This window comes from Somniosus microcephalus, chromosome 3, assembly GCF_052327205.1.
Source record: "Somniosus microcephalus isolate GS21.2 chromosome 3, FLI_Smic_1.0, whole genome shotgun sequence".
NCBI lineage: Eukaryota > Metazoa > Chordata > Chondrichthyes > Squaliformes > Somniosidae > Somniosus > Somniosus microcephalus.
The window spans coordinates 318,617,775-318,631,391 of NC_140989.1; the positions used below are offsets into that span (position 1 = coordinate 318,617,775).

A 13,617-nucleotide genomic window follows, 5' to 3' on the forward strand; every position below is an offset into this window, starting at 1 on the left:
TTGTTCCACCTAAGCTCTTAATATGCCATTTAACACACTTTTCATCCTTCTGAAACTAAAAGCAAAGCCGACTGCAGTGTCTACTACCTTCTATCCATTAAATGCTAGGCTATCACACAGCAAAACACATTAACTGAAACTAAAACTAGAAACAAAACTAACAAACAAGGCTTCATATTAAAAGATGAATGTGTTACATGCGAACATGCCGATATTCCATAAACTGCCTGAGTTTTCCTCTAGATCATCAGAGCCCTCAATAATGAAAACATTTAAAGAATTAGTCAAACACTTAAAGAATTCATTTGTAATTCGCAACAAATATACATTCCCTTAAGAAATAAAATACCCATGGGAAAAGTGATCCATCCGTGGCTTACAAGAGAAGTTAAAGATAGTAGTAGATCAAAGGAAGAGGCTTATAATGTCGCCAAAAAGAGTGGTAAGTCTGAGGATTGGGATGATTTTAGAATTCAGCAAATGATGACCAAGAAATTGATCAAGAGAAAAGAGAATATGAGAGTAAACTAGCAAGAGACATAAAAAGATTGTAAAAGCTTCTATAGGTATGTAAAAAAGAGATTAGCGAAAGTAAAAGTGGGTCCCTCGCAGGCAGAGACAGGAGAAATTATGGGCCGGATTTTCCGATCAGAGGCTTCCTGCGTGCAGATGCCTCCAATCTGGAAAAAATCTACGAACTTACCTGCTGGCTCTGTAGGTCCTGACACTCCGATCCTGGGCCTCTCCTGGTGCGCGTGCAGAGGCCCAGGTATCCCAGGGGCGCAGACGGTTTGCAAACGTCCCTGGGATCACGCGGGCCATGGGGAACCAAAGAAGGGAATCCCCCTTCACACTTGTGACAGGTCTCTCAGCGTAGACCTATCAAAAGTATGAATGGGGATCGCTCAAAAAACACACTAAAACATTAAACAATTTCTTTTGTAAATCACGTATTTAAAATTGGTTAAAATTACATTAAATTAAATATTTTAAACAAATGCGGGGCTAAAAATAAACTTACCTTTTTTTAAAAAGTAGTTTTAAATTATAAATGAGTGAAATACTTTTTTGAACTCTTTTGCTGGTAAAAGGCGGCCTTGCATCTGCTTTTACCAGGTGTAAAAAATTAAGGTTTTCAGCGGGCGGAGTTTGTGCAAAAAACGGAACTCTCCATCCGCAGAGGCCCTTCTCCCCGGGCAGGTGAATGATCTGTCAAGAGGATTCTTGACAGATCGGAAGTGCCGGTTTTCAGCGCATGCGCTTCGCATGCCTGAAACCAGCACTTGCGAGGCCCCTACGGGTGCATACACACCCGTGGAGGTCGGAAAATCCAGACCAATAATGGAGAATAAGGAAATGGCAGAGACATTAAAAAAATACTGTCTTCACAGTAGAAGACAAATAACATTCTGGGAATAGTGGGAAACCTAGGGGCTAGCGAGAATGAGGAACGTAAAGAAATTGTACAGGAGGAATTAATGGGGCTAAAAGTCAACAAATCCTCTGGACCCGATAGTCTACATCCTAGGGTTTTAAAAGAGGTAACTGTAGAGATAGTGGATGCATTGGTTTTGATCTTCAAGAATTCACCAGATTCTAGAACGGTCCCCATGGATTGGAAGGTAGCAAACATAACCCTGTTATTCAAGAAAGGAGGGAGAGAGAAAACAGGGAATTATAGACCAGTTAGCCGGACATCAGTAGCAGAGAAAATGTTAGAATTTATTATTAGGGATGTGGTAACAGGGCACTTAGAAAATCATAATATGATTGGGCAGAGTCAACATAGATTTATGAAAGGGAAATTGTGTTTGACAAATCTAAGAGTTTTTTGTGGTTGTAACTAGCAGGATAGATAAGGGGTAAAACAGTGGATGTAGTGAATTTGGATTTTCAGAAAACATTCGATAAGGTGTTTCACAAGAGGTTATTACACAAAATAAGGGCTCATGGGTTTAGGGGTAATATATTAGCATGCATTGAGGATTGGTTAATGGACAGAAAACAGTGTGTTGGAATAAACAGGTCATTTTCGGGCTGACAGGCTGTAACTAGTGGGGTGCCACAAAGATCAGTCCTGGACTTTCAGCTATTTAAAATCTACATCAATGACTTAGACCAAATTAGTAACAATACTGTGGAGGAGGAATTCCTGGAGTGTATACCGGATGGTTTCCTGGACCAATATGTCAAGGAACCAACTCAAGATCAGGGCATCTTAGACTGGGTATTATGTAATGAGAAAGGATTAATTAGCAATCTTGTTGTGCGAGGCGCGATCATAATATGATAGAATTCTTCATTAAGATGGAGAGTGAAGTAGTTGACTCAGAGACTAGGGTCCTGAATTTAAATAAAAGGAAACTACGATGGTATGAGGCACGAGTTGGCTAGGATGGATTGGGGAACGTTACTTAAAGGGTTGACGGTGGATAGGCAATGGCAAACATTTAAAGATCGCATGGATGAACTACAGAATTTGTTCATCCTTGTTTGGCATCAAAGTAAAACAAAAAAGGTGACTCAACCGTGGCTAACAAGGGAAATTAGGGATAGCATAAGATCCAAGGAGAGGACATATAATTTAGCCAGAAAAAGCAGCAAACCTGAGGATTCGGTGCAGTTTAGGATTCAGCAAAGGAGGACAAAGGGATTAATTAAGAGGGGGGAAATAGATTGTGAGAGCAAGCTTGCAGGGAACATAAAAACTGACTGTAAAAGCTTCTACAGATATGTGACGAGAAAAAGATTGGTGAAGTCAAGTGTAGGTCCTTTGCAGTCAGAATCAGGGGAATTTATAATGGGGAATAAAGAAATGGCTGACCAATTAAATACATACCTTGGTTCTGTCTTCACAAAGGAGGACACAAATAACCTCCCAGAGATGTCGGGGAACATAGGGTCTAATGAGAGGGAGGAATTGAATGAAATCAGTATTTGTAGGGAAATGGTGTTAGGGAAATTGACGGGATTGAAGGCCGAGAGAGAGACTGGGAGAGAGAGACTGGAGGAGGGAGAGTCTGGAGGAGAGAGAGAGAGAGCGAGACTGGGGGAGAGAGAGACTGGGAGATAGAGAGAGAGAGCGAGAGAGACTGAGGGGGGAGAGAGAGATATATCCAACTCCTTCTTGAATATATTTAATGAATTGGCCTCTACTGCCTTCTTTGGCAGAGAATTCCACAGGTTCACCACTCTCTGGGTAAAGAAATTCCTCCTCATCTCTGTCCTAAATGGCTTACCCCTTATCCTTAGACTGTGACCCCTACTGTGTACTGTGTACAGTTTTGGTCTCTTTACCCAAGGAAGGATATACTTGCCTCAGAGGGAGTGCAACAAAGGTTCACTCAACTGATTTGCAGGATGAGGGGATTGTCCTATGAGTTGAGATTGAGTAGACTAGACCTATATTTCTTAGAGTTTAGAAGAATGAGCGGTAATCTCATTGAAATAAAAAATTCTTAAAGGGCTTGACAAGGTATATAAGAACAGAACATAAGAATTAGGAGCAGGATCAGGCCATATGGTCCCTCGAGCCTGGTCCCACATCATTCTCTCTGGTGGGCCTCCTGGCCCCTGTGGGTAGAGGACCTCTCTTGCAGTGTTGACCCCCTGCACAAAGCTGGAGTGCTGCGAGATCCTGGGTGCCCCTTCCCTGGCTTGCTGAGCCATTTGTGTTAGTGCTGAAGCACTTTTACCATTTTTTTTTTTACTTGCAGAAGGGAATTCAGCTTTAAGAGCTGAAGACTCCCATTTGGGAATTATTTTCAATGTTACTTTTTTTTTTCAGAAGGCAGTTGAGCTGTAAGGGCTAAAAACTGCCTATTTTTATATGATTTTTACTTTTTTCATTTCAGAAAGCAGTTCCCCTTTAAGAGGCTGAACTGCTTTCAGAAATGACAGCCTCGCTTTAACAGAAGGCTGTTCTTGCTGCAATGACGCTACAGCCACACAACATTGGGGCCTCCTGCTGGGACGAACACCACAAAAACGGCATTGCACTGAAAGTTTAGCGCTGGGATAATGTTAATTAGCCACCAGCGCCAAATCATCGGTCCTGCCAGCACCACCATTTTCAGCACCGATAGGATTTTACTGCCATCAGATTTTTAGCTCAAGGAGTCAGTCATTTAGGACTGAGATGAGGGGAAATTTCTTCACTCAAAGGGTTGTGAAGCTTTGGAATTCTCTACACCAGATGCTCAATTGTTGAATACATTCCAGACAGAGATCATTAGATTTTTGGATAAAAAAGGAATCCAACGATATGGGGACAGTGCAGGAAGGTGGAGTTGAGGTAGAAGATCAGCCATGATCTTATTGAATGGCGGAGCAAGCTCGAAGGGCCGAATGGCCCACTCCTGCTCCTATTTCATATGTTCTTATCACAGTTGTGTAACACTCCTAAACCAATATGCATCCATGTGGGCAGAGGAAATGCTTCAAGGGCACCCTCAAAGCCTCCTTGTAAAAGTGCAACATACCCACCAACACCTGGGAATCCCTGGCCCAAGACCACTCAAAGTGGAGGAGAAGCATCTGGGAAGGCGCCGGATGCCTCGAGTCTCTTCGCCGGGAGCAAGCGGAAGCCAAGCGCAAACAGCGGAAGAAGCATGTCAACCCAAACACCCCATCCATTCGCCCCTTCAACCACCGTCTGCCCCACCTGTGACAGAGACTGTAGGTCCCGCATTGGACTCATCAGTCACCTGAGAACTCATTTTTAGTGTGGAAGCAAGTCATCCTCGGTTCCGAGGGACTGCCTAAGAAGAGTGTACATCTATACTACTTAATCATAATCAATATTAAAAATATGAAGTAATTCTTTTAGATCTCCTGGAGCTGTACTCCATTTCCTAGCTATGCAGGCTGATCAGCAAACAACAGGTTCCCAGGAATCTGCCAATTTCTCTCCGTAACAAAAAGGTGCACAACTATGGCCCAGTTTGACTTGCATTCTGATTTTCCCTCCGAGTCTTCACACTGAGGACACCCTCCATTGCGTTGTGTGGTACTTTCACCATGGGATAGATTAAGAACAGATCTAGCAGCTCAAAGCTGAGCAACCTTGAGGCACTGTGGGCAATCAGCAGCAACACAATTGTATTCCATCACAATTTGTAACCTCATATCCTGGCATATCCCTTACTCCTCCATCACCATCAAGCCAGGTGACCAACCCTGGTTCCATGATGAATGTAGAAAAGCATGCTGAAAGCAGCACCAGACATACTTGAAAATGAGGTGCCAACCTGGTGAAGCTAAAGGACAGGACCACAAAAGCAGCATTGCTATAGCCAGAGTTAACCAACGGATCAGGTCTGCCACCCTGCCACATTCACTCGTGAATGGTGGACAATTAAGCAACTAATGGGAGTAGGAGGCTCCATGAACAAAATCATCTGCAAAGTGATGGAGCAGTCATCAAAACTGCTATCAAATCTGCTATCAAATGACACTTTCTCACCAATAACCTGCTCGCCAAAGCTCATTTTGGGTTCCACCAGGACCACTCGGCTCTAGACCTCATTATAGCCTTAGACGAAACATGGAAGGAGCTAAATTCCAAAGGTAACGTGAGAGTAACTGCCTTTGACATTAAGGCAGCATTTGACCAAGTGTAGCACGAAGGAGCCCTCGTAAAACTGAAGTCAATGGGAACCAGCATGAAAACTCTCCATTGGCTGGAGTCATACCTAGCACAAAGGAAGATGGTTGTGGTTGTTGAAGGCTAATCATCTCAGCTCCAGTGCATCGCTACAGGATTTCCGCAGGGTAGTGTCCTAGTGTTCAGTTCCATTTCCTCAGAAAATGAAGCATCCCATAGCCACATGCAGCAAGACCTGGACGACATCCAGGCTTGGGTTAAGCAGTGGCAAGTAAAGTTTGTGCCATACGAGTATCAGACAATGACCTTCTCCAAGAGTGTGCCTAATCACCTTCCTATGACATTCAATGGTATTACCATCATTGAGTATTTCATCACCATCAACATCCTTGGGGAGGGGTGGGGGGGTCACCATTGACCAGAAACCCAACTGGACCAAGCCACATAAATACCTTGGCTACTAGAGCAAGTCAGAGGCTGGGTATTCTGCAGCGAGTGGCTCACCTCCTGACTCCTCAAAGCCTCTACACCACCTACAAGGCACAAGTCAGGAGTGTGATCGAATACTCTCCTCATGCCTGGATGGTGCAGCTGCAACTACACTCCAGAGGCTAGATACCATCCAGGACAAACCATTACGATTGATCAGCACCCCATCCACTAGCTTAAACATCCACTCCTTCTACTATTGGTGTACCATGCCTGCAGTTTGTACAATCTACAGGATGCACTGTAGCAAGTCGCAAAGGCTTCTTCAGCAGCACCTCTCAAACCCGCGACCTCCACCACCTAGAAGGACAAGGGCAGCAGAAGCATGGGAACACCATCACCTCCAAGATCCCCTCCAAGTCACACACCATCCTGACCTGGACATATATCGCCGTTTCTTCATCGTCGCCAAGTCACAATTCTGAAACTCCTAATGGCATTGTGGGAGAACCTTCACCACATGAACTGCAGCGGATCAAGAAAGCGATTCACTGGCACCCTCTCGAGGGCAACTAGGAATGGGCAATAAATGCTAGCCTTGCCAATGACGCCCACATGCCATGAAAGAATATTGAAAAAGAGCTGTATCTGGCTTCCACTCATTCCCCTGTCCCTGCCCTCACCCCAGTCACTAACGACTATGATTGAAATTATTTAAACACTGTATGGGAAAACTTAGCCATTAAGCTGTGTTTGCCATTCAGTGGCGTACCATGCCCCAAAAAAGGATTTCAAATTCAGTCTCTACAAATATCAGGAATATAAAATAAAATTTGCATTTCTTTTTTTCTAGCTTGTAATAGATATTTTAAAAATAAATACAATTATTCCATCAAGTACTAGAAAACAGGGCTGTAGATCAAATTTTGAAAAGATGTCACGTGAAAATTTTATTTTTCATTCCAGTAAGAAACAATGGCATGTTTAAAAAAATTCCCCAATTCCAATTTCTCACACCTCCTATTCAATCAACCAGGTAAAATGCTGCGTTGCTGTTGAAAGCACGCGACACAGCATTTAAATCTGACGACGTGGCGGCTTGCAGTGCAGCTAGGACCAACCTAAAAAAGGGTATCAGGACTGCCAAAAGGAAACATACACTGCGGATAGAGGATCATTTCCACAACAACTCGGACCCCCGGCGCATGTGGCAAGGCATCCAGTCCATCACTGACTACAAGGGCAAAAACACCAGCCCCCCGGTTAGCGATGCCTCCCTTCCGGAGGAGCTTAACAACTTCTACGCTCGCTTCGACAGGGACAACAGGGAGCCGGCTACCAAAACCTTGCCACCCCCGGAAGACCAGGTGCTCACTCTGTCGACCTCTGACGTAAGGGGTGTTCTACGCGGAGTGAACACACGAAAGGCTGCTGGACCGGATAGCATCCCTGGACGGGTACTCAAGGAATGTGATCAGCTGGCTGATGTCTTCACCGCCATCTTCAATCTGTCATTGGCCCAGGCAGTAGTCCCTACATGCTTCAAGACCGCTACCATTATTCCTGTGCCAAAACAAACGGCTGTGACGTGCCTGAACGACTATCGACCTGTCGCACTCACACCCATCATAATGAAGTGTTGAGAGAGACTGGTCCTGGCTCACATCAAAGCCAGTGTTCCCGCCTCTCTTGACCAACACCAGTTTGCCTATCGTGCAAACAGATCAACGGAGGATGCAATCACAACTGCTCTACACTCGGCACTGAATCACTTAGATGGTAAGGAGACCTACATCAGAATGCTGTTCATAGACTACAGCTCAGCATTCAACACTATCGTCCCCAACAAGCTGGCCACCAAACTCCAAACTCTTGGCCTGAACACTTCCCTCTGCAACTGGACCCTGGACTTCCTAACAAACAGACCCCAGTCTGTCAAATTAGGTAACCACACCTCCTCCTCCTCTCCCCCCCCCCCCCGACCCTGAACACTGGGGCCCCACAAGGATGTGTGCTGAGCCCCCTCCTCTACTCCCTCTTCACCCACGACTGTGTGGCTGTTCATGGTTCCAACACCATCATCAAGTTTGCGGATGATACCACAGTAGTAGGCCAGATCACCAACAACGATGAGTCAGCCGACAGGGAGGAGGTCCAGCATCTCGTGAAGTGGTGCGCTGATAACAACCTGGCCCTTAACATCAAGAAAACCAAAGAAATCATTGTGGACTTCAGGAAGTCTAAAGGCGGATGTCACACCCCCATCCACATCAATGGGGCTGTGGTGGAAAGGGTGGACAGCTTTAAGTTCCTCGGAGTCCACATCACGGAAGACCTCTCCTGGTCCCTCAATACCTCCTCTCTGGTGAAGAAGGCCCAGCAGCGCCTATATTTCCTAAGGAGGCTGAAGGGATGTAACCTGTCACCCCTGATCCTCTCTAACTTTTACCGCTGCACAATAGAGAGCATCCTGACAAACTGTATCACAGTATGGTATGGCAGCTGTAGCTACTATGACCGGAAAGCCCTGCAGCGGGTAGTCAAAACTGCCCAACGCATTACCGGCACCCGGCTACCGACCATAGAGCACATACCAGAAACGCTGTTTACGGAGGTCACGGTCCATCATCAAAGACCCTACCCACCCCAGCCACAGTCTGTTCGCCCTCCTGCCATCTGGGAGACACTACAGATGCATTCGCACCCGTACGACCAGATTTAGGAACAGCTTCTTTCCCAGGGCTGTCATCCTACTGAACTCCACAAATAAACTCTAAAGCCTGCACATCTGTCAATGCACTTTATTATGGTTATGTTTATGTTAATGTATTACAAGCCAAATGTATGTTGAATGTTTAAATGTCTTAATCTAAATGTACACTCTCGGGAGCCGCAAGCCTACATTTCGTTGTACTGCACTTGTGCACTAACAATGACAATAAAAGTTGATTTGATTTGAACAGTCATTAGGAAGGAAATGGATCTGAACTACAATTGTAAAAAGATGTATTGCTAAAAAACTATTTATTGCAATACAACTTAATGAAAATGCATCTTTTTTAAAGACTTTTCTTGGGTGGACTGATCCCTTCTTTTTATCTCTACCCCTTGCCCAACACTGCCAGTGAAAGTATTGAGTGGAAGTTCTGAGAGGTGTCTATCCATATCGGTACCTAGGGGTCCTGGTTGATGCCATCTTTAGCCTGAACATAATTCATTAGAACTAAGCTGGGAAGGGTCCAACGTTGCTTTGTCTTTCTTATCTTTCTTCAGTGACAGTAAAGTCCCATTGCAGGTTAAGCCTGTGACATGTAATACCCTTGAACAAACAGCATCCCTTCATGGTTTGAAATTCTTAGTGTTCATAGGAATAACTTCTTTTGGCCCAGCTTTGAGACCTGGGATCAAGCTACAAGGTAGATTTCCTGAGAGGAAGCATTCCTGTCTACAATGACCTGTTACTCAGCACCCTGAAAGGGAAGTTAGCCTCAAGGTGTGCACATCATTCGTCAAAGCCCCTCGCATGATGGCCTGGGTTAAACAGTTGGTGATAAGTAAGCCTGGTGCACAGCATTAGACTTGGACTTATATAATCAAGGCAACTGACACATTGCAAGTTGTCTTCAGTAGACCTTTCCATTACATTGACTATTGCTGTTGGTTGTATAACTGAGGCTTGAGACACCGGCTGCTGCAATGCATTAATTAGAGGCCAAGTATGGGAACACAAGCACATATATCCAGAGTTTGGTGGCTACCATGATTAGGTTACAGAGAAGCAACCAGTTGCTGCTGAATCTTTCTACCTCAAATTGATGGGAGTTTGTGTATGTCCATGCTGTGCTCAAGGTGGTGGAGGAAATGTACACTCACATTTTATGGCGAGTTGTGCCGCTACGTAGAATTCCTGGGGCTAGAAATTCATCTGTTGAGCGCCACTCCGTAGCGCCATGAAATGGCAGTAAAATGGTGGCCGCCGCTCTTTCGCTAGCTAGTGGCGGGTCCCGCGGTGGCCGCCATATTCATGTCCCTCTTTGTGCTGCCGGTAACTGGCAGCGCCCTGAAAAAAAAAATGACGGCGTAGTGACGTCAATCGGCGTGCAACGCTGACTTAGCGTCACCACGCCGAACTTCGATCCTAGCACTGAATTCAGCGCTGGGTCCTAAGCATGCCAGGTTAACCTGGCGTGCAAGCAGGCGGACAGTGGCAATGTCAGCATCTCAAAGAGAAACACACATCCTTCAGGTAAGTTTGCAATTAAGCTTTTGGACTGTTTTTTTTTTATTTTATTGAAGTAGTGGCTTGCTGTAATAGATGTTAAAGTTTTTTTTTTAAAGTGTGTAGGGAGTCTGCTGGATGCTTGCAAGGCCCCGGATGGTAAAGGAAGGGCTCTGAGAAGACAGAAAATGCTGCAAATAATCAGGTCAGGCAACATCCGTGGAGAGAGAAACAGAGTTCACGTCTCAGGTCGAGATGCTGCCTGATCAGCGGAGTATTTCCAGCATTTTATACTGTAATTTCAGATTTACCACATCCACTCGCAGAGGGAAGAAGAAGAGGAAGCAGAAGGAAAAATGCAACCCAGACAGCCCCTTTCTGGCCAGGGTATCCAGGATAGAATCACCAGCCTGCAGTACCAGTGACAACATCCCCAATTCCCCTTTCAACGTTTGACCCACACCTTACCTTCCATCTGTTACTGACCATCACAGCGTTCTCTTAGCCACAATGCTGAAATAAAAGCCACCACAAAGCAAACTTTCCAATCCAACTTTATACATCTATCCATCCAATATGACATCAAGAAATCAACTCATCGCCCTTAGGTCTTGTGTGTGTCTTTGCCTATCCTACTGATGTCATGCAGTGCTACCCCAGTGGCTGCAGCATGGCTGGTGGAAAGCTGCAGCCTTTCAGTGGGGGACACTGCAAATGACCTTGCTGGTGGACCTTGAGGAGCTGGTGGCTGGGAATGTCAAATAAATTTTCTTTTTCTTCACTCTCATCTCCCTCTTCTTGGTCAACCACTGGCTGGGCAGGTTGCATTTCTTTGGTGTGTAAAATGAGGAAGGCATTGTGGTGAAGAGAGGGTGGGAAAGCAAGAGGTGCATGCCAGAAGGAAGATAACATATGAGGATACCAGCATCTTTTATCCTTTCAACCCTGCTGCTGGCCAAGGGCTCATCCATGCCCCTGCCGAGAATGGCCTGCACTGTCTCCTCCAAGGGGATGAGATGAGGCTAGGAATGGGAGATGTGCCTTGTGATTGGTGCAGATTGTTGGTAGGTGAGTGATTGGGGGTGGGGGTCGTGGATTGAGCAGTGTGTGAGGCTAGTGGTGCAGTTGGTAGGAGACGGCTTTTGAAGATGCATTCACTGACCTTGACCAGTGGTCTGAGGTCATGAAGCTTCTTTAGGCACTGGAGCCAGGTGGTGGGAGCGGCACTGTCAGACTCGGTGATGTGGTCCCACATCATTCTTTCTGGAGGGCCTCCTGGCCCCTGTGGGTAGAGGACCTGTCTTGCAGTGTTGACCCCCTGCACAAAGCTGGAATGCTGCGTGCGAGACCCTGGGTGCCCCTTCCCTGGCTTGCTGAGCCATTTATGTTAGTGCTGAAGCACTTTTCACATTAATTGAGGTTTGGCAAGGAATTCAGCTTTAAGTGCTGAATAATCCCATTTGGGAATTCTTTTTAATGTTACATTTTTTTTGAAAGGTAGTAAGGGCTGAAAGCTTCATTTTTAACTGCATTTTAATTTGTATTACTTCTGAGTGCATTGCCCCTTTAATTCATAACCCTTTTGATTACCTACAATTCCTTGCGAGCTCCAGAGGCTGTGCGAAGCTCGAACACCACTTCAAGATGGGAACTTTGCCTCGGAGGTCTCCACCAACGCCACCAGGAGGGCGTTGCACGGAAGGTAAGCGCAGTGCCACCATTCTCCAGCCCCCGCCCCCCCCCCCCCAGACGAATTTACGCGGCTTAGCATGGCGGACATTTTCGGCGGCTGTTAACTCACCAGCAACGTTCTTGGCTAACACAAAGTTTTAGTTGCTAGCATTCCAAGTATAGTCTCTTCGACTCCAAGATGAAAAACATGCCAACAGAAGATTGGAACAGATGCAACCCTTGGTGGCAGACTCCAAAAGGTAAAAATGAGTCTGACCTCTGACACCAACACTACCTCTGGTTAAATCAGCACAAATTGCTTAGATTGGCTGAAAAACTGTTAAGATCTTCCCCCAAGACAGAAGCCCTACCCAGCGGACAAAAGAAAATACATATAATTAAAATTCTTATGTCTGTAAGCACTTCCTGCCAACTTTTTTCCTCTGCTGAAGCGGAGGTACTGCAGCGCTACCATTGGTAGAAAGGTGTAATTACAGCATGACAAGTTTACATAGGCATTTCCCATTATAGGTATGGATATAGAAATTTATAATGGCAACACAAAATAAGAGAGCAATGTATGACTTTTAAAATGGGAACGGAAATACATCTGTGCGCCCCGGTTGAGTTATCAACGTCCTCTCTTCCTGCTTCACCTGAAGAGTACACTTGAGCTTGACTTCCCACATGCAACAGTATTTATTCCAATATTTATTATATACATATATATATGTATGCAGTGGCAAATTGTTGTCTTAAAGCTCTCATTACGCAGCTTTATGTGCTAGCAGCGCACCCTCCATGATTTGGGCTAAAGGTGAATGTTCACCCTGTTGTGTTTTGTCTGGCACACAGAAATTTCCAATACTGCTACAGTCTGTATTTATCAGAAAACAAATTCTTCTGGAAGGAGGATGGAATCTGTCAATGTTAAATACAATTGATGTCTATTACTATTGCAGAATAATATTTTACTTTAATCCCACAGTAGAGACTTGCACAATTCATTTTACACATATACACTTTTCTAAAAAAAAGCCAATTTTTCTTCTTTGGCTTATACTCTATATTTTTGTATTTAAATTATAGAAACCTACAGTAATAAGTTTTGGACGGTTAAAAGGTTTATTAACGTACACATAGAAATGGGCTTCAGTGCACGCAAATACTTTCAATAAGCTGCAAATATCAGTCCCTTTATATTTACAATTACCATTTAATTTTTTTAATAAAAATGTAGACAGAACATTCCAAAGCACCCAATAATTTCTGAATAAATGATTAAATATTATATAGCTTTAAAAAAGGGGTTCAGACATATTGCAGCTCATAAACAGTTAAAACATATTTGTTCAGATTGGTGGATCAAAATTAAGAGACAATTGCAGTTTAAAAAAAGACTAATTAACCTCCTTTCTCTTTCACCAAAGGCTCAGCTATTCTGACGTGCTAGACATTTTAACCCTTTGACTGACGGACCTTTTAGAGCTTTTAAAATCCTCACCCATCTTCATTTTAAGAAATAGCTGGAAAAGTTCACTTTTTTAAAAACTGTAAAGGTTTAATGGGGAAACTCAAAACCATTCCTAAAGAATATCTGTTCCCTTCTAATGTTTTTGGAATAAATTTTATAAAAGACTTTTTATACATCTGAGTGTATATTCCCATTAACTAACAAATCATAAGCAGGCAG

At 44.4% G+C, this 13,617-nt stretch overlaps 1 protein-coding gene across 10 annotated transcripts in view; it reads right to left on the bottom strand.

Annotated features, from left to right (window-relative positions):
- Positions 1-13,617, bottom strand: part of mast2 (microtubule associated serine/threonine kinase 2) — a 518,017-nt gene that overhangs the window by 66,614 nt on the left and 437,786 nt on the right. The window lies entirely within an intron of this gene.